The sequence below is a fragment of the Canis lupus genome, chromosome 26, assembly GCF_011100685.1.
Source record: "Canis lupus familiaris isolate Mischka breed German Shepherd chromosome 26, alternate assembly UU_Cfam_GSD_1.0, whole genome shotgun sequence".
Lineage (NCBI taxonomy): Eukaryota > Metazoa > Chordata > Mammalia > Carnivora > Canidae > Canis > Canis lupus.
In genome coordinates, this window is record NC_049247.1 from 12,959,726 (window position 1) to 12,984,798 (window position 25,073).

Below are 25,073 nucleotides of genomic sequence, written 5' to 3' on the forward strand. Positions count from 1 at the left end.
AGAACTGAAACTAATTTACCTGAATTCCTTTGTCACTGCCTGGCTCTTGACTAGTAAATGATTCTTTTCACTAGCCAATAAAGGCAAATCAAAAGCACGTTTGAAATGGAAGGGTGGTGCCAGGCGGTCCTCCCCAGATGGAAAGCCCGCTTGCCATGATGTGTTTGTTTTGATTCCCCCAGGAGGATTTTCAAAGAAGGTGCTGGGGTTTGGGCCTCCCTACTTGGGCCACCCTACTCCGATGGGCAAAAGAGGGGACTCATGGGCTCCTTCCGATGCGTAGACTGGTAGTTCGGTACTACCCAGAAGGGAAAGAGAAAAGTACCTGCCTCTGAGCCAGGTCGACAAGCCAGTAGACGTTTGGTCTTTGTTTCACTCTCAAAGGCTTGTTTTAGGATCTCTGCCAATACGAGGGGTTGGGGAAGTGTTTGTCACTCTTCAGAAACAGCTAAGACTTTCTGTACCTTAATATCCCTACCTTTGTAAAAACAACAGCAATATTCACTGCCTTCCATCCTAGAAAACATCAGAGAAGATGAGGATCTTAAAAGCAAGCAGCTATATGAAAAACACTGTGATTGAAACACAACACGAGGACAGCCCCTTCCACTCCTGACATCTCGTGGGTCTGGATAACAAAGAATGTACAGGAGAACGGCATAAAAAGTGCCTAATAATGATTCCTAATCAGCAAAAGTACCCAAGTCACAGGAGGCACGCAACAGTGAATATTTAATCCTGGAAGAGGTCATAGCTTTTCAAGCTCACTCTTACCCATCTTAAAACTGGGATTATAGGAAATCAAGTACACGAAGAAATGAAGAAATGAAGATAAGACTTCTCAAAATTCACCGTCCCTGGGTTTTCCACGCTCGAGTGGAGTTTTGAGGCCTTGTTTCCAGACAATGACATGCACCCAATTGAAAAATGGATGAATTAAAGCTTTTTGCTGTTCTCCCGTTCAAATTGGAAGGGTTACCTAATTTGACTGAGTGCTTAGAAATTAGTCAATAAGGCAACTAATTAATAATTTGGCTAGGAGGGAAAAAGTCAATTTCTCAGCCGCACACAGATGTAAGGCAGGGAACATCTTGAGGTGGCTCATGACACAATTTCAGCAGTTTACCTTGTTGCACTGAAAATCTGCAGGCCTTGTTAAAGCAAGAATTTTGGATTCATTGCATTTTGTATTTGCCTTTTTCTTCCCAATGGAATGGTATCTTGGAGAAAAAAAAAATGGTGGGCAGAGGGGGGAAAGCTGTGAGCAGTAATTAATTTAATATGAGATATAGTCACACTATGTTCTATATGACACGTATTTATAAACTACAGTGCATTGTAATAATGTAATCGTGGTATAGCAAGTATTTCCTACATCCTAGGTCCCATGTTAAGTAAGTACCTTGTATACCTTATTTTATGCTTATAGTCCCATAATGAGGAAGGCACTATGCTCCCCATTTTATAGGTCACAAAACAGGCCCAGAGAGTACAACCACTTGCCAACCAAGACCATACAATAGCAAAGAAAATAGCAAGATTTTGAACCCAGACTCTTGATGTCAAACCCTGCCTTCCAATTCCTTGCCCTTGTGAGCATAGGGAAAACTAGTGAGGGGACTGGTTGCCAATTTTCTTCCTGCCTGGGGAAACCTGAATTGCTTCTAAGACTGACCTTAGTTTGCTGTGTGTTGGTGGACAAGGTGTGTCTCTCTGGGCTTCAGTTTACCTCAAAGTCAAGGAGGTTCTCCAACAATGGGTCCCATAAAATAACCTTATCATCCAACACTCCTCACTCAAGCAAGAAACACATTCTTAAGAAACCATCCAGTGTTCTGTCTGTCTGTACCCAGAGAGATCCCCAAGCTGAAAAAGGCACTAGTAATTCTAAATTCTGGGATGGATTTAAAATCTGGATGTCTTGGGGATCCCTGGGTGGCTCAGCGGTCTGGCGCCTGCTTTCAGCCCAGGGCGCGATCCTAGGGTCCCGGGGTTCAAGTCCCACATTGGGCTCCCTGCATGGAGCCTGCTTCTCCCTCTGCCTGTGTTTCTGCCTCTCTCTGTGTGTGTGTGTCTCTCATGAATAAATAAATAAATAAAATCTTTAAAAATAAATAAATAAATAAATAAATAAATAAATAAATAAATAAATAAAATCTGGATCTCTTAAGAGATCATTTGGAGCAGTTTCATGAGTTTGCTTGCGAAGAGCAAAAGCAGCCTGGGTGTGACTCAGGCTCTACCACTCCCTGGGAAAGTGGGGCTTCGAGCTCCCTGAGCCCCTGTGTCCTCGCCTGGAAAATCAGGACAACAGCACAGCAGACAGCAGAGATGTCACAGGCCTGGTTCCAGACGGCTGCCACAAAGCAAACATCGCCATAAAGAGCCAAATGAATGTTTTGGTTTTCCAGTGCATGTAAAAGTTACTTTTACGCTGTACTGTAGTATATTAAATGTGCAATAGCTTTACATCCTAAAAAAAAATGTGCATCGCTTAATTTTTTTAAACCACTTTATTGCAAAAAAAAAAAAAGCTAACCATCGTCTGAGCTTCCAGCGAGTCATAATCTCCCATCACAGAGCACCACAACAAGGGTAACGATAACGAAGAAGTCTGAAATATTGCGAGAATTACCAAAAAGTAACACAAAGTGAGCAGAGGCTGCTGGGAAAATGGGGCCAATAGACCCACTCGAGGCAGGGTGACCACAAACCTTCAACTTGTAGAAAATACTGTATCTGCCAAGCGCAATAGGCGAAGCGCAATAACACGAGGTGCGTCTGTATCCCGGATAGAGACGTACCCACCTGCCTCACAGGGTCGTGGTGGGCTTTAGGCAGAGGGCCTGAGCACACAGCACGCTCAGTGAGTGCTACCAGGATAGGGATGAGGGTGGAGGAGGTGGGGCGAATGGGGACGGTGGGAATGATGGCAGGCGGTGGCCACAACGGTGAAGATGGTGGTGGTCATGGTGAAGACGGTGGTGAAGATGATGCCAATGGCGATTGTCATGATGGTGGCCGTGATGATTCTAACAGGGAAGGGCATGGTGGTGATGGTGTTAACTGACTCAGTTTACAGCTGGGGAAACTGAGGCCCCCGAGTTATATACTAATAACCGGCGTAGCTGAAATCAGAAATCCATGGCCCCAGTGCTGACCCATCGCCTCTTCCACCACTCCAAGCTAAAAATAAGTGGAACAGGATTTGGCTGAAGGGAACTGGGAACTGTAGGTCATGTCGGCCTCCTCTCCACCCCTGGCTCATTTTACAACGCTGAGGAAATCACTGTCCTCACCAGACCCCATTCACTGCCTTTTAGGGATGATGCCACCTGCCTGGTGTTTAACTGAGAGGTAAGGGAGGAAGGTAAGTTCCACAAAGCTGCTTTTTAACCAGTAGCTCCCACTGATCCTATTGCCACTGGCCCCACAGTGCACTTTGAGAAATTCTCCCTAGGGGAGTTGATTTACTCTCTGGTTTCAGCCCAAGAGGCAAAATAACCTACTGAATCTGTCCATTTAGTTTCCCAGTTGGGACTAAGTAGTGCCTCAAGGGGCTCGTGATGAAGCCCGGGAGAAACCAGGGTTGGAGGGAAGGAGGAGGATGAGAGAGGAGAAAAATTCACATAGTTCACTCCAAGTAGGGAGAGCAGAATTGATATTTTAGGTCAGCCACGTCCCCGAAGAGCAGTGAGTTCTCCTAATAATGAGAGAGAAATTGGTTTTAGGATTCAAAGGAGCTTTACTGCCAGGGGACATCTGCCACCAGGGCCCAAAGCTAACCAAGAGGAAGCACAGGTGATGCTCTTTCCCCCAAGGTCTCCTGGCAGACATTGCAAACAGATTCCAGAGTTCACAGGGCCCCAGCGTCCTCCCACAGCTCCTCAAACACGGAGCTCTAGCGACACAGCCAGGAGCAATTGATCAGAGTAGACACAGTGATGAAAATGATTTTCCACTTGACATGGAGCAAGACCAATAAATGATTCATAAGGCCTATGCCTGCTGAAAAGGCCATTAAGAGACTACGCCAGAGGAGGGTTTACCCTGCAAAACCCAGATGGTATCAGCTGGATTTAGGCCTCTTTGTCTGATCACGGTCCAAACACTGCAGCCAGCAATTTCATTCATTCACCTGTTGGTTCATTCATTCATTCCCTCCCTTGTCCTTTACCACCCCTCCTCCATCAGCCCCTTTATTCTCTCTATCCCTCATTTTGTAATTCAACCAATATTTATTTATTGTGCATACTATGTGCCAGGCACTGTCCTGCATGCCGGAGGCATAAAAACGAACAAGACCAACCCAGCCCTGTCCACCTGGAGATTATAACCTCCCACAAAAAGCTAAATTTAACAATTACACCATTAATTATTTCTTTTCTATTGTGATCACTGCAACAAGGGAGAAATACCTGATGCTTCAAGAGACACAGGTTAGTCTGGTGGGGGAAGAAATCACCGCCGCTCCCAAACATGAGTCTGAGTGTGACCCTCGCCTGCTAGAAACCCCTCAGTGGTTGCCCTCTGCCCTCACAATGAACTCCAAGCCCCTCACCGTGTTTGGGCCGTGCCCACCTTGCCCCACACCAGCCTTTCTCACTGAGAACAACCAACTCAGACTAAATGTACAATTTCTAAAATGGGAAATACTAGAAGGCACGTGCCATGCGCACAGAAACGAAGGCTGTTTTGTTTCCTGCTGCATCCTGAGTGCCCAGGGTCCTTGGCACAAGGCCAGGCACATAAGATGAACTTGAGAAATGCTGTAAACGTGCAAACCAGTGATTCTTTGACCCCGCCCTTGGCACAGTGCCTAGCACAATGCCCTGAATGCTGCAGTGTTGGAAGAGGGGAGGGAGGGAAGGAGGGAGGAAGTGGGGGAGGGAAGAAGGGAAGGAAAGTGGGAAGGAAGGAAAGAGGGAAGGAAGGAAGGAAGGAAGGAAGGAAGGAAGGAAGGAAGGAAGGAAGGAAGGAAGGAAGGAGGGAGGGAGGGAGGGAGGGAGGAAGACATCTTATGAGTAGTAGGGAAAGGTCATGCCATAAACCAAGACTTTCAAAGCTCTAATTCCCATACAAAAAGACCCAGTCATTCTAAATAATTTCAAGAACAAATTATTTTTAAAAAGAGAGAGAGAGAGATTCATACTCACCAGGCTGGCAACACAGGGTCCAGTAGTGAGAAGAAGGAGGCCCGACTCTAAGCAAGATGGGTGGGGCCCATTTGGATGCTTCAAGCCAAAAAGCATTTTTGTGGCCTTGTAATTTCTGAAAGCTTTTGGCGGGGCTAACTGGCTCCAGACGCAGTCTCCTGCAAAGGTCTCCTCTTTGCAGTTCCTCAGTGCCTCACGTAACTAACCCCAGGCTCGGCCATCTGTTGGGCCTCAGTTTCCCCATCTGTAAAATGAAATAATTGGGTCAGATCACCTCTAGTCCAACCCTAACACCAGGAGTCTGTCTTAAGATCTCTTCTTGGCATCCCTTCCTGACCACCCATCTCAACCCCCAAAAACATTAATAATAATTATTATGGCAGTAATTACCACTTATTGAAGCCCTTTGGCCTTCATACACACAACTGTGCTAGAAGGTAAAGGCATAGAGCAATTAATTTGCCACACAATAATTGCCAGAGCCTGGAGATTTGAACTCATTTTGTGTAACTTTAAGGTTTATCTGTTAGAGTAGACTGTGCCCCACCTCAATGACACATAGGCTTGGATGTCAGCACTTTCTATAGCTTTTTCTCTCCCCTCTTCCTGCTCTTATTTGTCAAGGGGGTTGCCTGACCCTATAAGTTCTGGAGTTAGGGACGCGTGGGTGGCACAGGGGTTGAGCATCTGCCTTTGGCTCAGGTCATGATCCTGGAGTCCTGGGATCGAGTCCCACATCAGGCTCCCTGCATGAAGCCTGCTTCTCCCTCTGCCTGTGTCTCTGCCTCTCTCTCTCTCTCTGTCTCTCATGAATAAATAAATAAAACCTTAAAAAAAAGTTCCTGAACTAACCCCAGGCACATCCTGCTACACAAGGAATGTCTCCTTTCTGCAACTCCAAGGCTTATAGGTAGTTTGATCTCGAGAGAGTGGGGGCTATTCCCAGGGCAGAGGCCAGGCATCCAGTTGGCTCCCTTCACCTCCAAGAATCAACACCCCTGTGTGCAGAGGGCAAGTAGGTCAGGCCACCTGTAAACGCAAAGGTGAAGCTAAGAAAATGAGGGTCTCTGATGGATACGAATAAAACAGGTCAGAGGCTTTTGAAAGCAGAGAGGATGAGAAAGATAACAAGTGGTATTCTTGTCACACTGCTTTGAACCCCAATCTGAAAGCATTTCTAAACCTAGGCTCAGTGTTACTTTTTATCCTGGAGGAGAGAGACAGAGATTCTAATAACCTTGGCTTCCAGGTTGGCTTCCAGGCTGACTCCAGGTTGGCTCCAGGTTTGTTCCAGAGTCAAGAATGAGACTAAAACATATCAGGAGTCAGTCGGTCCTTCTATTTTTCTCATAGCAATCTGTACTCAGGCTAGCTGTTCAGGGGCTGTGTATCGAATACCTACCATGTGCCAACTGCTGTTGTAGGCACTCAGGATGCAGCTGTGAGTGACCAAGACAGTTTTCCCAAAACCATCTTCCTAAACCAGAGATTTGATCATGTCTCCCTGCCTACACCCTTCAGTGGCTCCCCATTGCCTACAAGCTCAAGTCCAAAGGCCTCATTGTGGTATACAAAGCATTTCATCGTCTGGCCTCTTTGGGTCCATTTCTTTTACCTGCTTCTTTCTAACCCATCCCATGGGTGTATCAAAATGATTGCAGCACGCCTAGCCCCCGGGGCATCTGAGTCTGCTGCCCCTTTGCTTGGAGCAGCCTCATCCCAGTGCCCTCTGCTCATTCATTGGCTGCCTCACTCTCATTTAGCCCTCAGAACAGATGTTACCTCTTCCGGAAGCTTCCTTGATTCCCCTTCCCCACCAGAGTTAAGCATCTGCACACGATATTATTGTCTTGTCAGTCTTATATTTCTTTTTCTCTTCTCTGGTAACAGAAAATCCTTCCTGCTGGAGGATCCATTCCATGGAGTTCAGGGAAGGCTCTTTAAATCCTAAACTTGCCACCTAAGAACTCAGTGGCCTTGGATAGTGGCTTATCCTCTCTGAGGTTCATATTCCTCATTTGTAAAATTGGATTACAAATAAACATGCCTCACTGGGTCATGGTGGGGGGATAGATGAGACTACATACGTGAAATGCCTAGAGTCGGGGCTGGCACTCAGTGAGAATCAGTAAACGTTAGCACTTCTGTGATGGTATTTAAAGTGAAGACGTAGGGGCACGTGGGTGGCTCAGTAGCTGAGTGTCTGTCTTTGGCTCAGGTCGTAATCCTGGGGTCCTGGGATCGAGTCCCACATCAGGCTCCCCACAGGGACCCTGCTTCTTCCTCTGCTTATGTCCCTGCCTCTCTCTGTGTGTCTCTCATGAATAAATAAATAAAACTTTAAATAAAAATAAAGTGAGGACATAATATCTTAGTTAGTGGCTGAACCAGGAAAGGGGACATTTTGATAGCATTCCTAGCTCTGTCATTTACCAGCAATCCTTGGGCAAGTCACTCCCTGTCCCCAGCCCCAGCTTTGTCATGCATCAAGTGGGAATAATATCTGCTGAGCCTGCCTCCTAGGGTCGTTTTGAGGATCAAAAGGAGATCATGAGACCATGTTCATGATGGTTGGGATTTGTATGGTTTTTAAAAATATTTTGTTTTATTTATTTATTTGAGACAAAGTGAGCATGAGCAGAGGGAAAGGGCAGAGAGAGACAGAAGCAGACTCCCCGCTGAGCAGGGAGCTCAATGCAGGGCTCAATTCCAGGACCCTGGAATTTCCTTTTTGTGGGCTTTCAAGTGCTTATCTCTGCCATACTCTTCTCATGGGATTTGACTTAGTGGAGTGCTTTAATTACCTAGAAATTCTGAAACATTGGTAGTGTTTCCCTGGGTGAGCATGGTTGTTCCTGAATGGGATGACTAAAAACAAGGCTATTTTTAGGAGAGAAAACTGTCTCTCTTCCTCTCTGTCAAATCCAATTAGCTTCTCTCACCAACCAAAATGTAGCACTGAATGTACGAGAACACTATTGCTTGGTGCCCATCTGTGATCTGAAGTCCTGTTGGTAGAGCAGTACTGCCTGGCGGATAAGAACATGAAGTCTAGGATCAGAAAAACCAGCTGTGTGACCTTGGAGAAGTCCCCTGAATGGCTGGAGTTGGTTTTCTGATAGATAAAATGGAGACTCATGGTTGACCTAGCTGGTGTCCTAATTGTCCTAGTCGTTCTGGGCATTCTCTTGAAAAACAGAGCCTAAGTCACAAACTTGCGTGCACAAACTTATTGGAAAAGCAATGCCAAGAAGCAGGAGTGAGCAAATGAAGAAAGGGAGAAAAGCCATTTTTGTGAGTGTGTTATCATGGTTTCTGCCATAGGCAATAGCGTCTTGATTTTGCAGGGACCTCCTGAGAAGCATACAGAATGCATCTCAGAACTATACCCCGGGGTATAGGAGGCTGTGGTTTTTCTTCAGTGACTCTCATCATCCATTGGTTAAGTCCCTGCACTTCTCCACAGAGCCTGAGTACCACCTAGCAGGCTCTCAGGACATCAGAGAAGGCCCTGGGACAAATGCCAAAATAGAGTCGCTCCTTGCGATTGTCACCGTGAGGTGTGTCTGAGTTCACAGGGAACTGTCCACCACAATGAGGCTGAAATCAGAATGGACTGGAGTAGATGTAAAAAGGGCACTAGGGAATCTGTGACACCTACCCAGAATTCTTCTGAAAAAGAAATGAGATGAGCATGACTCCAGGTAGATAGTAAGCACTGAAATAACAGCCACAAGTGAGAGCATTGAGTAACTTGGTAATTCCACGAGCACTACATGATCAACTCAAATCAACAATTGTGTTTTCTCTTATGTGCTAACCCAGAGCAAATGTGGGTGGCTGCCTCCAGCCCTGTTATGGTAAGGATTCGGAGACACCCTCCAAGCTCAGTGGGAAAGAGTGCAGTGATGGATTAATGATGTCTGCCATGAGGATGGGCGGGAAGCAGTGGTACAGAGGTACGTATGGGTATTTGTAGGATGGCTACTCATCTTCTATGACCAGTATTTAAAATGTACTGTTTCTTGCTTCAAGACTTCCATTTCACACCTAGAAGTTAAGTCTCCACATCTGTAAAAAATGAGGATAATCCCGTGCTTGACCTTCTTCTGCACTTGGCCTTTATGACCTTGAAATCATAAATTTGAAAGTGTGTTGGAAAGCTAGAGGGTATACATAAATGAGAGCGTTTTCCAGCCAACTGCCCCCTCCCTGTGAAGTATGGAGGAGCCCTTGGGAATAAGGCAGTTCTCTAAGCCCACAAACTTGGTTCCCTTCTTACTACTTAAACACACTGAATGAGATCGATTGATGGCTTGGAGACCCTTACTTGACAATGATCCTTGTAGCCAATATGTTGCTTTTTTCCTGCCTTTTCCTGTGGTAAAATAGCACCCTGAATTTCACTCTTCACACACTCAGACTATCTGGTTTGGGTTCATCTCGCTGCAAGCATGGGGCTTTAATTGGTCTTAGCCAGGAGTCAGCAAACTACAGCCCATGAGTCAGTCACTTGCTTTTGTAAATAAATTTGATTGAGATACAGCCATGGCCATTCATTTTCCTATGGCCTGTGACTTTTTTCATGCTCTAACGTAACAGCAGAGTTTATAGTTGCAGTGGAGATCATATGATCTACAGCCTAAAATATTTACTAACTGGCCCTCTAAGAACAATTTTGCCAATCACCAATCTAACCTAATCACCCTGTGCATCCTGTGGGTACCATGATTGGTTCATAGATAAAATTTGACCCAAATCCGGCCAGTGAAGCTCAAAACTCTTTTCCTCTGGATAATGAAGCTGAGAGGATGTGAGGTCTGGGTCCCTTGTAGCCATTTTGCAGCTATGAGGAAGGACTCCTCTTTCTGACCTCAACGATCAAGTAAAGAAAGTAAGACAGACAAAATTGAAAGAATAAAATTACAGATGTATAAGGCTTTGAAGAAAGCATAGATGAGTAGAACATTTAGAGGGTTCAGGAAGGTGGTGTGATTGAAGTGAGTCCTAAAGACTAATGGAATTTGGACCAGAGGAGACGGAAAGGGTATTTCAGGTGGAGGCAGCATGGGCCTAAGCCATGGACGGGACTGAGTAGAGAACGTTACTGAGGGTGCAAGAGGAGCTTTGCTAGGAAGGAAAGGATTCCACACCAGTGGGATCTGAAGCCACACACAACCGCTATGGAGACTCTTCTTCCATGTTCCAAGCTTAAAAAGATACTCTCCCAAACGTTTAACTAATAGAAATGCAAAAGATGCTTACAGATAAAACATCAACAGCAACAACAGGAAGGTGACGCAGTAGCCAACCACGGCCTGATGTTTTTGGGTTTTTCTCGGAGGGGGGATAGCATCTCCTGGCTGGGGGAGTAACTGGGCACAGGCTGAGCACCACATTGTGCTAAACATTTGTATTATCTCAGGTAATTTCCTAAAAGTCCCATGAGATGCTCCCTCTTCTTATACCCATTTTACAGAGGTGAAAACTGAGGTTTAGACAAGTTCAGTAACTTGTCCAGCACATGGCAGGGATTTAAGTGAATCTCACTGCCTCTGCTGCTCTACAATGTCCTCGTTGCTGGTTCGGCCTACCCGTGGTGTGTGAAGGAAGTTGTGGAAATCCCCACCATTCTCGGTCATTTTCCCACCTCTGCTCCCCCTCTCCATGCCTCCTTGGTTCGTGCCATTGCAGGGGACCGGGTGATGAGCTGGCCACATCCTGGGCCTTACATGGGAATTCCCATGCTTGAGACATTTCTCTGATAAGCCCCAGGTGGGAGAGGGGCCAGGGGCATTCCAGCATTCTCGGGGGTTCTGAAGGCACCCGAGTGCCCATTCGGGCCCCAGTGCTCTTTCGGGACCATCATCCCCAAAATAAAGTCCAGATTTCTCACCATGGCCAAAAGGGTCTTGTTCCTGTCTACTTCTCTGATCCTACCCCTCCCATGTTGCCTTTGGCCTTGAACTCTGGCCACATTATTGGCCTTCCTTCATTTTCACTAACATTCTCTGCTCAGGTCTATCCGGGGATCTTTGCACAAGCCATTCCCTCTGCCTTGAAAGTCCTTCCCTCATGTAACTCCTACGCATCTTCCGGATTCCTCTGACTTCCCTTCCTTGGGAACCCTTTACTGGCCACCCCCTTCCCAGAGTGGATCAAGGGCCCCTTTCATATACTTTGATGGTCTCTTTGCCTATACCTCCTGGAACTTATCACAATAATATTTAAATAATTGCTTGGGTCCTTGTTTTAATACCAGCCTTTCCCCCATAAGCTATAATCTCTATGTGACTGGGCTTGTATACTCCCAAATCCCTTGGAGCCTCATATTCAATAAATAGTTCACTGAAAGAAGAAATAAGGAATCCATGGCAGGACCCCAGGGAGGCTGCTGAGGAATCCGTTCTGGGTAGAGAAGGCAGTCTCCAGGCTTGCTTCAGTTTAAGTATTAACCGGCACTTATTATAATGCAGCAGCGAAGAAGGGATGGGACCTGTCCTCAGGAGGCCCACAGTGAGGGAGGAGGTAGGGAAACCCCTGGTTGGTGGCTGTTCCTAATGCACTGGCGGTGGCTGTATGCCAAGCATTGCACCCAATGCCTTACGTGTGCCACATCTCTACAAAATTTGGTCTGTTTAACATCTGGGGAAAGTGTGGCTCAGAGGAGTCAGGTAACCAGGCCAAGGTCACACAGCAAATCAGAGAGAGAGCTGGCATTGGACCCCTCCCGAGTCTGACTCCCAGGCCCAAGCTCCTGACAGCCACACTCTACTATTGCCGTGCACAGCTGAATGACTTTTAAGTGCTAAAACACAGGTACAAGGGCTTGGAGGGGCTAAGGGTGGCTGGGGGAACAGCAAGTTAGTTCCATCTTGGAAATCAAAGAATTGAAGGCTTCACATAGGCAGTGACCTTTACCCTAAAGGTGGGGACAACTTTGAATCCAAAGCAGCTCATGGCCTTCAGGTGGGGGTGGGGGGCACAGCCTGAGCTAAGGTGTGGAGTCTTTCCTGTCTCGCTTCTTCCTTGGCTCACGTGGAGAATGAGCGTCAAGCTGTGCTCTGTGCTTAAGGCACGGTGTCCCTTTCACTGAGCGTCACTGTTGACTGCCCGAGTGAGTGTTCCAGCTCTCCCTCTGAGATTTGGGGTGGACGGGGTGGGAAGAGGTGTCAGGGCAGAGGAAAGAGAACAGAAAGGGCAGAGGTGGGGGCAAGCAGGCCGATCCCAGGAGGGATCGTCGATTCCCCCTCCCTGCCCCACTGTGGAGCCCCCAGCAGGTTCCCCTTGCTCAGGTCTCCAGTCCCCACCCACCTGGGGCACCTCTCCTGCCCACCCCACCCTCACCTTCTCCAGGCAGCAACTTGTCATCATATCTCAGCCTGGAAAGCACTCACTCCCACCATCAGGTTAGATGCGCACCCCCCCCCCCACCCTGATCCTCCGGGCGAGGATCACCCTGCACTGTCATTGCCCCTTGGGGCACCCGTCTCCCCACATCTCGCTACTAGGCCGTGGGCTCTGTGAGGCCAGCAGCAGCGTTAACACCTCCTTCTGTTCCGTGTGCTCCGCTCCTAGCCTAGGGCCAGGAAGAGAGGACTTTCCACAGGCCCTTTGAAGTAGACAAGTGATTCCAGAGAAATGAGGAAGGCAGGGACAAGGACCGAAGCTGCACTCTTTAGCTGTTTTTAACACTTTCGTGAGTGAATAGACAAACATCCAGACTACACACAGAGGTACGTCTCTCTATGACTCTAATTCTTGGACATATCCTGGATGGCACTGTTGTATATGGACACACACACACACACACACACACACACGCTCCTTGCCAGGCCCTAGGAATTTCTCATTCATAATTTTGTGTTCAAATTATCAACAAGGGCCTCTATATACACTGTTACTACCCAGAAAATCTGGGTCTTCCCCACTTTTGCCTTTACTGGATTGTTCTGGAGAGAAATTTAAGAACTTTTCTGATTTTAAGAAGGCATTTGATTCCAGATTGGAAGTCAGACCAACAGCACCCCACCTAGAAAGGCCCAGAAACTGACAAATTCTAACCGATTTATGACATTATTACTGGCCAAGCTATTTCACTATGCTCACTGCTGTATCTGGCAGTTAACGTGGAATATTGGGTTTCGAATCAGAGAGAAGTCTCAAATCAGAGAGAAGGGCATAGATATGAGGAAACCATGTACAGAACACTTACGAAACCATTGAAGGTGATATGTAATTGTGGGTCAAAGTATTTAGTACAAACCATAGATAAGGCAAGGCAGGGGCCCAAGTTGGTTGGGGCCGTGAGAAAAGACCAAAGGGAAGATGCCCAGTAACAGAAATGTTCATTATAAGTACCATTTGGGAGCACTTTCTAGTTGCCAGGCACGGAGCTAAGTGCTGCCTCTACATTATTACATTTTACATCATGACAACCACACATAGATGGTATGACCATTTTACAGATGGAGAAACTGAGGCTTAAAGAGATTACATGACTTGCCCAAACATCAGATTGACAGCTCTTTCTCTGTACATTCTCCATGTCTCTGGCTATAGGTGGCTGTTGGCCCTACTACTGAATTCCACCCCCACCCCATCAGTTCATCTTTCCCCCAAAGTCCCTATTCACCATCTCTCCATGGACAGTAGGAGTCAGGTGGTGGTCCTTCCCAGGTCCTTCCCAGGTTCACAAGGGACTCTCTTCTGCTTCCTTTCTTACCATCTGAATTCCCTCCTCCTTCCCCACTCTGAGTCTTGAGTCCCCACTGGAGGTCTCAAACTTTCAGAAGCCCACCTTAAGGGGGCCAGATCACTTCCTGCCTGGAGATTACCCAGACGGACCCACACCTTCACCTTTACTCTGAGTTCACAGTCAACAAAAACACCTGCAATTCTGCAGGTTTGCTAATAGGCTTATGACCTGCCATTGGCAGGGTTCGCCACTCCAGCTGCTGCAGGCAGATAAGGGCTTGATAAGTCTGGAACCACACATGGAAAACCCCACTGACAGGGGGAGCAAAGGGAGAGGCTGACTTCTTATATTCCTCATAGACGTCCATGTGTCTGTTGTTCAAAAATGCATATCTTCATTTTTCCCTTGACATATAGTATACATATAATACATACATAATATATTATGATACATTATAATATTATATATATGATGACTGTTATGATTCAAATATAGAGAAAATTTAAATGTCCCCTTAATCTCACCTCCCATAGAAATCTGTGGTTGCCAGTTTGATGTGTGCTTCCAGCCTTTTTATGGCTTTTTCTTTTTTTAGATAAATAAGATTACACTATGCATACTTTGTTGCCTACATTTTTCACTTAAATAGATAGGCATCTCTCCCTAGCAATATAAACACATTTACCTCATTTTTCTGAATAGCTACCCATTATTTTAAGTCTGTTTCCAATTGTTCGGTGTTATAAACAACACAGCAGTGAACATCTTTGTCCGTATTTTGCATCCTTGTCCTGTTTGTTGTTTTGTTTTGTTCTGTTGAGTTTTATTATTTTTTTAGTCAATTTCTAAAGGTGTGACTGCTAGGTCAAAGGAGTTCTCATGTTTAAGGCTTTTGATATATAATGCTAACCCTCTCTATATATTTCTCGATTTGTCACCTCACCAGCAGTGTGTGAAAATGCCAGTGTTCTACCTTCTTGGCTTACAAATAAATAAAAATGCAGCATCAGGGTTTTTTTCCTTTAACTTTTTATTTTTAAATAACTTCAGACTCACAGAAAAGTGGTAAAAAAATAGTACAGAGAGTTCCCATATACCCTTCACCCAGCTTCAAATGCTAACATGTTACATGACCAAAGTATAATGGTCAAAACCAGAAAGTTAACATTCATACAATACTATCAATGAATCTATTGACTTTATCTGGATTTCTCTAGCTTTTCATTGTCTTTTTTTCCATCCCAGGATCCAACCAGGATTCCACATGATGTTTAGTTAACATACCTCTTTAATCTTCCTCAATATGTGACAATCCCATTGTCTGTCTTGATCTTTTGTGACACTTCTATGAGACTGACACATTACCTACTGCGCTAGTGAGGTACCTTTTTGTGACACTTTTAGAGAGAACCAGCTGGATTTTTTTGGTAGAAAATTCCTCCCTTTGGACTTACTGATTTTTCTCATGATTGGATGGAGGTTTTGCATCTGAGGCAAAAAATGCCCCAGAAATAACATGGTATCCTTCTCAGCCCATCATGACAAGCGGTGTAAGATGAGCTGTCTAAGTACTAATGACATTAACTTTGGTCACATGGTTAATAAGCTGTCTGCCATGGTTCTCCACTATAAAGTTACTATTCACCTGTTTGTAATTAATAAATATCTTGAGATACAATAGTTGAGATTACACAAATATCTGGCTTCTCAAACTTTGACCTGCTTGTCTTAGCATCCATCTGTGGATCTTGTAGGATGCAGCATCTTTAAAAAAAACTAGACTAATAAAATAAAACATGTGGACACATGTTAAATAAGAAGTAGCTGGTGAGATGCATAGGTTGGCCGGTAGTTTCCACTACCCAAGTAAGTACAAGCATGTCCACCTACGCAAAAAGTTCCTATTTCTTTAATGGTAAGCACTGAAGCATGACCTAGCCCAGGGGGCAAGTCACTCATCCCAGGGCCAGCAACCTGCCACCAAGTCAAAGACTTACTCTTGACCCTCTTCAAGTTGGGACTAAACCTTGTCAGGTAGTCTAACACACATGGCTTGGGTCACATACCCCCTGAGGGGCAGAAGGGATGTCAGAAGGATGGAACACTCTGACTGGTCGGTCACGTGCTAGCCTCTGGACCAGAGAGGTGGTATCTATCTATCCCACCTGAGCTGCTTAAGTTGAACTCTTAAGTTGGGTTTTTCCTGAAGAAAATTAAGATGCTGGGTGTTGGAATAACAAGAAGGACAGGTCCAGTGTTGCATCTCTCCTGGCAGAATCAATTATTTGAGAGAGTTCTTGCCTCCGATTTCATACTCAAGGAGTAAGTTTGCTCTCTTACCAAAATCACATTTTATCATCCTCATTAAATCCATAACTATTACCAATTCTTAGTTTGTGGGAACATTCAACTGGATTGTTCAGGAACTGACCCAATAGACAGCAAATCTGGCACACAGATCTGGACTCAGGCCAACTACGCTGATGCAGGCCAAGGTAGTTCTGATCAGCTGGCAACAGTCTACAGTGCTGGATCCAAGTCTGGGCTCCTTGTAGGAGAGTGTGGTAATTGATTAGTGATGTCTGCCCTGGGCACAGGTAAAGAGGAGCATGTTTGCAATGTGTTTCTTATCCTTGAGTATCTCAATGATACCCTCCTGCTCTCAGGTTCTAAAATCCAGGTTGAGGCAATAAATATTGGGCCACATATTGTGCATCCCTAGGGGCTGGAGGCTGAAGCTTTGAATATAGCTTTGCTCTGTCAAGGAGCTTACTTTTAACTAAGAAGACCAGATATTTAGGAAAACATCTGGATGTAGGACTCTCAGGCTCAAACACTCCCGGTGACTCCCTCTCACTTTCCCTGGATTTAATTGTCTTCAGTTGCCAGAAACATTTTTAACCTTGCCTTGGGCAGCTACTCTGCTATTGCCTGCATATTCAGGTACTTTTTACAAGGTGTTAAGGACATAGAGGCTCCAAGTACAGTCTTTCCTCTTGATGTACTCAGATATACATGAAAAACTTGAAAGAGTAGTGACAAAGAGAGAACATGTGTATCCAGAACTGGGTCCCCTTTGTGCCTCAACCTTTATGAATGGCACATTCAGTGTCTCCTTTTGTTGATGAGAATGCCCAGAAGTTACTCAATGAGAGCTTCCCAGATGTTACAAATACACACACCCAGTGAAGAAGAGTCTGTTGGGCAGCACCAATAACCTCACCTTGCACAGGAGTCACCTGGGGATCTGGTTAAAATGCAGTGTCTAATTCAGTAGATCTGGGGCAGGGCCAGAGACTCTGCATTTCTAACAAGCTTCTGGGTGACACCAATGGTGCTGGTCAATGGGTCACGCTTTGGAGAGCCAGGGGCTGAGTAACGGTGGCAGGAATGCCTGGTACAGACTAGGTGGGAAGATGGAGAAGGGGACAAGGGAGAGGGGAAGCTGCACTGCAGAGGATAAAGAAGGAGTAATGTTCTGAGCATCTCCATGAAAGCACCAGTCCAAAGCCTGACACACCATATACAAAATAAATGAAAATAAAAATTTGCTGTCTTCCTTCTCTCCTTAATCCTTATGACTTTAGAAGTAAGTGGAATTGCTGTTTCCACCTCCCACATACCCCCCAACACACACACACACACACACACACACACACACACACATTTCACATAGGGAAACTGAGGGTGGGAAGCGTGAGTAACCAGTCACAGGTTGCACTTTGGGTAAAGCCTCCAGCCAGAAGCCAGCTCATGCCTCCTTCCCACGCCTCTGCATTGCAACATGGAAACTTAAAAGTGCCTTGAGAGGATCTGGGGGCATGTGCAGAACCAGCTTAGGGCCCTTGTCCAAAGGCTTCCAGTTTCTCAAATAATGAGGCCAGTTGGAAGCTGTTAACACAGATGAGAACCAGCCAGCAACAGGTGAAAGGCCGCTCAACCTATCAGCACTGCTTTAAGCTATAGCACGCTCCTGGCTTCCTCTCCCCAACATTTAGGGGCCCAATCCCCAGATGCACCTGCCAGCAAATGAGCAGCAACCAGAGGGGAGACTTGGGTCTCCCCCACTCTGAACTGGCTTGCATGTCCTCCCATTTCCTGGAGCCCCTTGGGAGAACTGTTTCTCTAGGTTAATATAGAGTGCTAATGAGGGGTAGCCGGCGGGAAAAGGCAAGGTCTACTTGATCCAGCACTTGGACTAAAGCCAAGGTCTCTCTGGCTGTAGATTCTCTCTCGCCTTCCAGGTTCCTATGCTGTGTGGGGAGATTAAGATGTATAGTCTGCAAATGGACTAACCTTTTCCAGGCCTCTTTAATGAGGCTTCCCATAATAGGGCCATTTCTCTTTCTTATGTATGTGTACACATACACACACACATCCCTTAACATAATCCATATGGAAATAAAAATCTCTCCCTTGCTGTATTTTTTTAAGTGGAGTCTATAATGGGCAACACTTTTTTCTTCAAATGAAAATCCATGGTTCAACAACATGCATTTCCAGTGAATTTAGAAAGTAGGTTCAGCCAACTAGCTAGGCTCCTTCTTAAAACTCAATTTTATGGGTAGCCAGTAATCAACTGTACCAACAGTTCTTTTAGAATATAGTGGGAACCCATACAAGGTATATTAAGATCTCCAAGGAATATATTCAGTTCTGGAACTCTCTCTGAATGAAGGAGCATGAGTAGCTTTCAACCCTGGATCCCTGCAGAGAGGGAACATTATGTTCCATATCTTTTAGACTTCAGTCTACCTAAAGAGAGAAAATTCTAGCCTCTGATATCACCAGGTACCTTCCAGATTTAAAATATATATGGAGCAGAGAGATTAAAAAAGCAGATTCTGAAGCTTCTAACCCTTCTAACCCTGCTCTTCTCAACAACCATCCCTATAATCCATACTACAGACAGGAACCCTCTGGGGATTTCAGCAGTTTCAAATCCATCCTGGGTCAAAGGGTTTTTCAGACTTTAAGCTCCCAAAGAGCAGAGGCATTCTCAGACCTGTGTCAGATAGGTGAGCATCTGAGCTCAGGACGTCAAGCAATGAACAATGACTCAGAATTGGATTGTCTGACCACAAGGTAATAAAACTAGAAATTACTCTAAGTGTTTTTTAAAACCTTGACCACTTAGAAATTTAAAGCCATGCTCCCAAATAATTTGAAACAAAACCGACAATTACAACAAGAAAAATAACAGTGATGAGGATACTGGGTATTTTTAACATCGAAAGGGATGTGCCCAAAGCTGTAATTAGAAGCACAAGTCATAGTATTAAATGTTACCATCGTTGTGTTTAAAAGGATACAAGTAAGTGAGCTGAGCATCAATCCGGGAAGTTAGAAAAGAACAACAACAACAACAACAACAAAAACCCACAGGAAGATACAAAGAACTATTAATAAAGAAGAAAAGAGGAGGAAAAAAAAGAAGTTGAGATTTAGAAGTCCAAAACTCCAAAGGGTCTATTCAAGAAAAAATGGGCAAAATATGCAAAATTAGGAGAAAGAGAGTTGGTGGAATAACCATTTGGATAGAAAAGATTAAATTTTTAAAAATCCTCTTGATCATGTGCAAAAATCTATGCTGAATATTTGCAGCATCTAGGTTAACATTTTAATTTTAAAAATAGCTATTAAAATTCCTACACAAAGCATACTTGCAAATAAATAAGAAAAATTAAAATCCCATGATAGGAAAATGTGCAAAAAACATATGCATATGCAACCCAAAACAGAATAAATATCTATAGGCAATTAACATATCAGAAAATACCTAACCACGCTGTAAATCAAGAGTAAGAATGGAAACAACTCCAATGCCATTTTCCCTCTATGGAATTAGGAAAAGCTTAGTGTCTGTGGTTTGTTCTTAGTGTGAACGGCTACATCCAATAAGAATGGAGACAAGGTGAACCAGATGCTCCTTCATAGGTAAGTTAGCAAAGTCCTTCAGCCCTTCTGAAAAACCACGTGCAAGCATTTCAGGTGAATGTCTGGCAATTTCCTTTAGGTGGAGAGAATCCGAATGTAACTCCTCTTTACAAATGCTAATGAAATGGGATCTGATTTTCTATGCATTTGGGACTTTCCAGAGACCAAGAGAGTCATAATTGGGGTGCACAAGAGTGAGATAAAGGTGAGAATGAGGATGCCTAGCTCCCTGCTCACCCTCTGCCAACAGCTACTTGTATGACCTTGACAAATTATTTAATTTCTTGCAAGTTCCATTTCACCATCTGAGTAATGAGGGAACTAAATTTGATCACTAGGACCTTCCCCTGATTGCTGACATGTTGTCTCACTCTTCACAGAGCCAGGATCTTCCTCATGTCTCTGAGATAGCAACGTTTCTGCACAAGAGAGGAAGAAAAAGATTAATGAGATGGGAGTCAAGAAAAATGGACTAACCATCAAGTACGAGAAAGGTCCTAACCTTTCCTCTGTTTCATTTCCTGCATTTCTTAAATGGGCTATAATGCTTTGTACGTTAAGCTCTCAATAAATATCTGTTGAATTAAAAGATACGAAAGGAAGGAAGAAATTAATGATACAGAAGGCTTTATTTCCACAAGTTATTTCTTGCACCTCCCCAAATCACTGGAAGAATGTAATAAGAACTATTGACGAATTAAGGTCTCTCAAAAAAGAAATTGTGAGCCAGTCTTATTTCTTTGCCCCAAAGCAGACCTCATTTACCAATGCTACAGCAGAATAAGCATTGGCCCCCATTGTCAAATGATCTCAAAGCAATGGGGTCATTTCAGCAGGGGAAGTGGGGGGACCAGTCTGGCCAGTTGCAGGTGATTCTTCAGAGCTGAGAGATACCTGACCAGGACTGTCAGCGCCGTGGACCCGACCACGTCCATCTATCCTCAACCATCATTATCACTCTAGTGGTGAGAATGAGAGGAACCGCTGTGGGCAAAGTCACATTTTGGATGTGGCTACCACACTGCATGGCTCTCTGTGATGTGATGGGGTAAAACCAAACCATAAAGCAGGTCAGCTCACGTTAGGTTCAGCCCAAAGGACAATCCACTGCAAGTGTAGCAGCACTCCCTAGGCTTTCACTTACAGCAGGCATTAGCTTCATCTTTTCCAGTGTGCTCAGAGAGGACCTCAGAACCCTTCTGAACACTGACCTTTCCACCCAACCAATACCAGCTGACCAGTCTTCACACAGATCATATGTACTTGGGATCCCTGTGTATTTGTGATCAATGACCCAATAATGGGTATTATGAGCTGGGTGGTATCATCTCAAAATTCATATGTTGAGGTCCTAAGCCCCTGTACCTGAGAATACGACAGTGTTTAGAGACAATCTCTGCAGAAGTGATTACGTTAAAATGAGTTCATTAGGTCCTAATCTAATACGACTAGTGTCCCTACAAGAAGAGGAGTAGGACACAGATGCACACAGAGGGAAGACCATGTGAGGACACGGGGAAGAAGGCCATCCACAAGCCAGGGCGAAAGGCTTCAGAAGCTCACACCCTGCTCACACCCCGATCTCAGACTGCCAGTCTCCAGAATTGTGAAAATACATTTCCCTTGTTTAAGCCACCCAGTCTGTGCTGCTTTGTGATGGGAGCCCTAACAAAAGAACACAGTGGGCGTGTTGATAATGTTTGAGGTGAAAAAAAAATGAGTTATAAAGGAGTACCTGAGCTAGAAGTTTTATATAATGACATCATATATCTAATGTAAGTGTGTGGGTATGAGTGCACGTGTGGGTGTGCAAAAGAGAAACCATATACCCACAAAGGAAAATGTTTAGAATGTTACAAACCAAAATGTTCACAGTGGCTTTTCCTAGATGGTGGAGCTCCAGGTGATTGAGGGAGCAAAGGTGTGGTGTCTTACTTTCCTAATCAATCCTGCTTTTGCGCTGACCGTGTGTTAGCTGTGTAATTCTGAAAGATTTTAAATGGCGTACGCAAATCTAAGACCAATACCAACCACCCCAGGTGTAATACTACCTGCATGCAGGTGCTTACTGCTGTACCTGTTGAACTCATTCGATCCTCACAATCATCCTGCAGGGTAGGGAGTGTCACTGCTCTCATTTTCTAGACGAGAAAGCTGAGACAGAGAGATTGAGTGACTTGCCCAAGATTACAAAGCTGGCACACGGCCTCCAAACCAAGCAGGCTGGCTTCATGTCCACAGCCTTAACCATAAGGACCCTGCCTCTGCACAGGTGTCTGGTCAATCCACCGCTTCACTAAGAGCTAATCTGAACACATTTTGGGTTAGTGTGTGATTTGACACATGCGCGCATGAACACACATATGCACCTACACACACTTAGGCACGTTTTAGCTGTGCTTCGTAGCTCAGCAAATTACCTCCTTTCCCATTTGAGGTTCACAGTCTCACTGGACTCAAGCCCCAGCACCTCAGCAGGGTGACACCCCTCTTGTAAATACACAGAGAGACCCTAGAAGCCTCACCTTCCTAAGGTGCAAGGGGATGACCCTTATGTTCTTGGACAAGGGGCAGGGTAAGCAACCCATTCATATTTTATAAGTTTGTTTAATGGAGCCTTATTTTTTGGGTTATGTATTTTTAAAGACCACTCGCTTAGATTGATGGAGACACTCTGCTGAGTCTCCTCTTAAAGCCCGAGAGCTGGAGGAAGCCCAGCCCTTCTGGGGCCGAGGAGGGACAGTACAGAGTTGCAAATGGACAAATGCCCATCAGCAGGGAACTGGTTAAATAAATTATGTTCATCCCCATAATGGAATCTTGCCTAGATGTTGAAGCAGTGAGAGCTATAGGTCCTGTCAAGGAAGGGTGTTCATGATGTACTGTTAAGGAAAAAAAGAAGAGTTGCAGACCACTGGGGATAATGTGATCCTATACGGTGATAGAAATTGTGGGGACACCTGGGTGGCTCAGTGGTTGTGTATCTACCTTTGGCCCAGGGCCTGATCCCAGAGTCCCAGGATCAAGTCCACATCAGGCTTCCTGCATGGAGTCTGCTTCTCTCTCTACCTCTCTCTCTCTCTCTCTCTCTCTCTGGGTCTCTCATAAATAAATAAATAAAATCTTTAAAAAAAAAAAAGAAATTGTGGGTTGGAGATGAGGGTGCGTGCCTGTATGTGTGTGTGTGTGTTAATGATTAAGGATGCAGACCCTCATTGAACAAACTGGAGTTCACATTCCAGCCCCACTAGTGGCTAACTGTGATCTTGGGTTTTCTTAACCTCTCTGAATGCCAATTGCCTCACCTTAAAATAAGGTGAAACTGTAGTTCCTACATCCACAGTGATGTAGAAGTGAAGTGAGAGTACATGGAAAACATTTTCATTTGCTTGACACATATTAAGCACTGAAAAAAAAAATGCTTCTTGTTATTATTGTTGTCATTGTTGTTTGCCTTTATATAGGAAAGACCCACAAGGAAACAAACCTGGCAAAGTTCACCTCCGGAGAATAACACTGATGAAAGGAAGGTTCTCACCGTTCACAGCAAACACATACATATCTGAATTTCTACAATGTGTGCATTTGACTCTTGTCATTAAAATACAATGAAGTGCTGTGTGTGTGTGTTTTAATGAACAAAGCTGACTTCTCTCCTGAAAGGAATCCCATGAATTCTGAACTTTCCAACAGTCTCATTTCTGGTGAGCTAGTTATGATGCGGCCACACTCCTGGGGCGGGTCTCCCCGTGTGGAGTGGAGAACAGGAAGTGAGTCTCCCTGATTCTCTCAGGTAGGAATCAGGAGGTCATTTGCATTCTCCCAGATATATACCTTGACAGTAAAATCTGCCCAAATTTTCTAAATCCCACATTCTCTTTTCTCAGCTCAATTCCAGAAACCTGAACAAATGAAGCTGAGCCACGTGAACAAGCCAACAAAGTTCACGGGCTTTGAGAGGAAATATTGCAGCAAATAGTGGAGATCATTGCCTGGGCACTTAGGAGTGTCGGGCACGATGCTAGCTACTTCTGCACCATCTCATTTCAACTTCCATAGAAATCCTTTAAGGAGAGTACTTATTGGTTCCCTTTTTTTACAAAGGAGGTAACTGAGGCTCAGAGAGGGGAAGACACCTGCCCAAGAGCACACAGGACTTAGCAGCAAGGCCAGAATTTGAGTCCAAGTCTACCACGGAGCACACGGTAACAGCCTGCAGACTCTGTCAGAGGGAAAGAGATAGACTTTGACTGTGGTCAGTTAAATACCTAGACGCCCTCAACTATCTAAATATCACCAATGAATCATGCAATTTCTTTCATATTTTGTGAGTCCCCCCCCTTGAAATTTTGGTACCCCTAGTTCAGGGTTTCCTGAATTGTTTCTTGGATACCACTCTGTTTTGTTTTGTGTGATGGTAATAAGTGTTTTGTAAGAAAAGACTTTCAAAGTATGATAAATTTAGGGAGTCCTAGGTTAAATTCTTTTTGATTCGTAGGTTCCCTTATTGCAGGACTTACCAGAGCTTTTGATATGTCAAAGAGAGTGCAATTGAGTGCAGCATGGCCCAAACTTATTTGATCATGGAACTATTTTCTTATGAAGCATATCCCAGAACGGAGTTCACTTTGGGAAATGCTATCCTAAAACAAACATGCGTTCTTTTTTCTTGCTTGCTTTTCCAAGTGCATTTAAAACAGTAGGAAAGGTTAAACACGTTTAAAGCTAACACCACAAGAAAAATTATCCAGATCTCTCCAGAAACTACCCCTGGGCCCTCAGAAATACCCAAGATCCTCTGACATGCATCTGAATGTAAGACACGTCCAAATAGAAGATGGCTCCAACATCTAAGGTGATCCACGCTTTTCCCGTTGAGAAGATCTAAAAGCAATCTTTAAAAGTCCTATATACATTAATTGAGCTTCCAGACTTTAAGAAACTAGATGAAGGAGTCACATATTTACTTATCATATAAAATTTATTAAACTTGACATATTTTAAAATGACATATATCGTAAAAGAACGCTGAGGTAGGGAATCTACTTTCTCTCACTCATACAGATCAGGGAACACTTTACTTCAAATTCTTTGCCTACATCTTTGTCCTAAGAAAGCCACTTTTCGGTAAGATCTTGCATGATGTTCCAATTCATGTCATGTTCACTCCTACATATGTTGCTTAGAAACGCACATCCTGTGCCCATCCCTGGAAATGTGGTCCTGGGCCACAGGTACTGGCGCTTGTAATGTGGGGACAGTTGAGACAGCTATGTTTTCCC

At 44.7% G+C, this 25,073-nt stretch overlaps 1 long non-coding RNA gene across 1 annotated transcript in view; it reads right to left on the reverse strand.

The window, feature by feature from the left end:
* LOC119866161 overlaps positions 1–21,054 on the reverse strand; it is a 65,214-nt gene extending 44,160 nt beyond the window's left edge. The window contains exons 1-3 of the long non-coding RNA XR_005379204.1: positions 20,936–21,054; positions 20,029–20,210; positions 5,157–5,400 (exon numbers count right to left, since the gene is read on the reverse strand). This is a non-coding gene — a long non-coding RNA (uncharacterized LOC119866161). The remainder of the gene's footprint in view (positions 1–5,156; positions 5,401–20,028; positions 20,211–20,935) is intronic.
* Between the last annotated feature and the right edge of the window lie 4,019 nt (positions 21,055–25,073).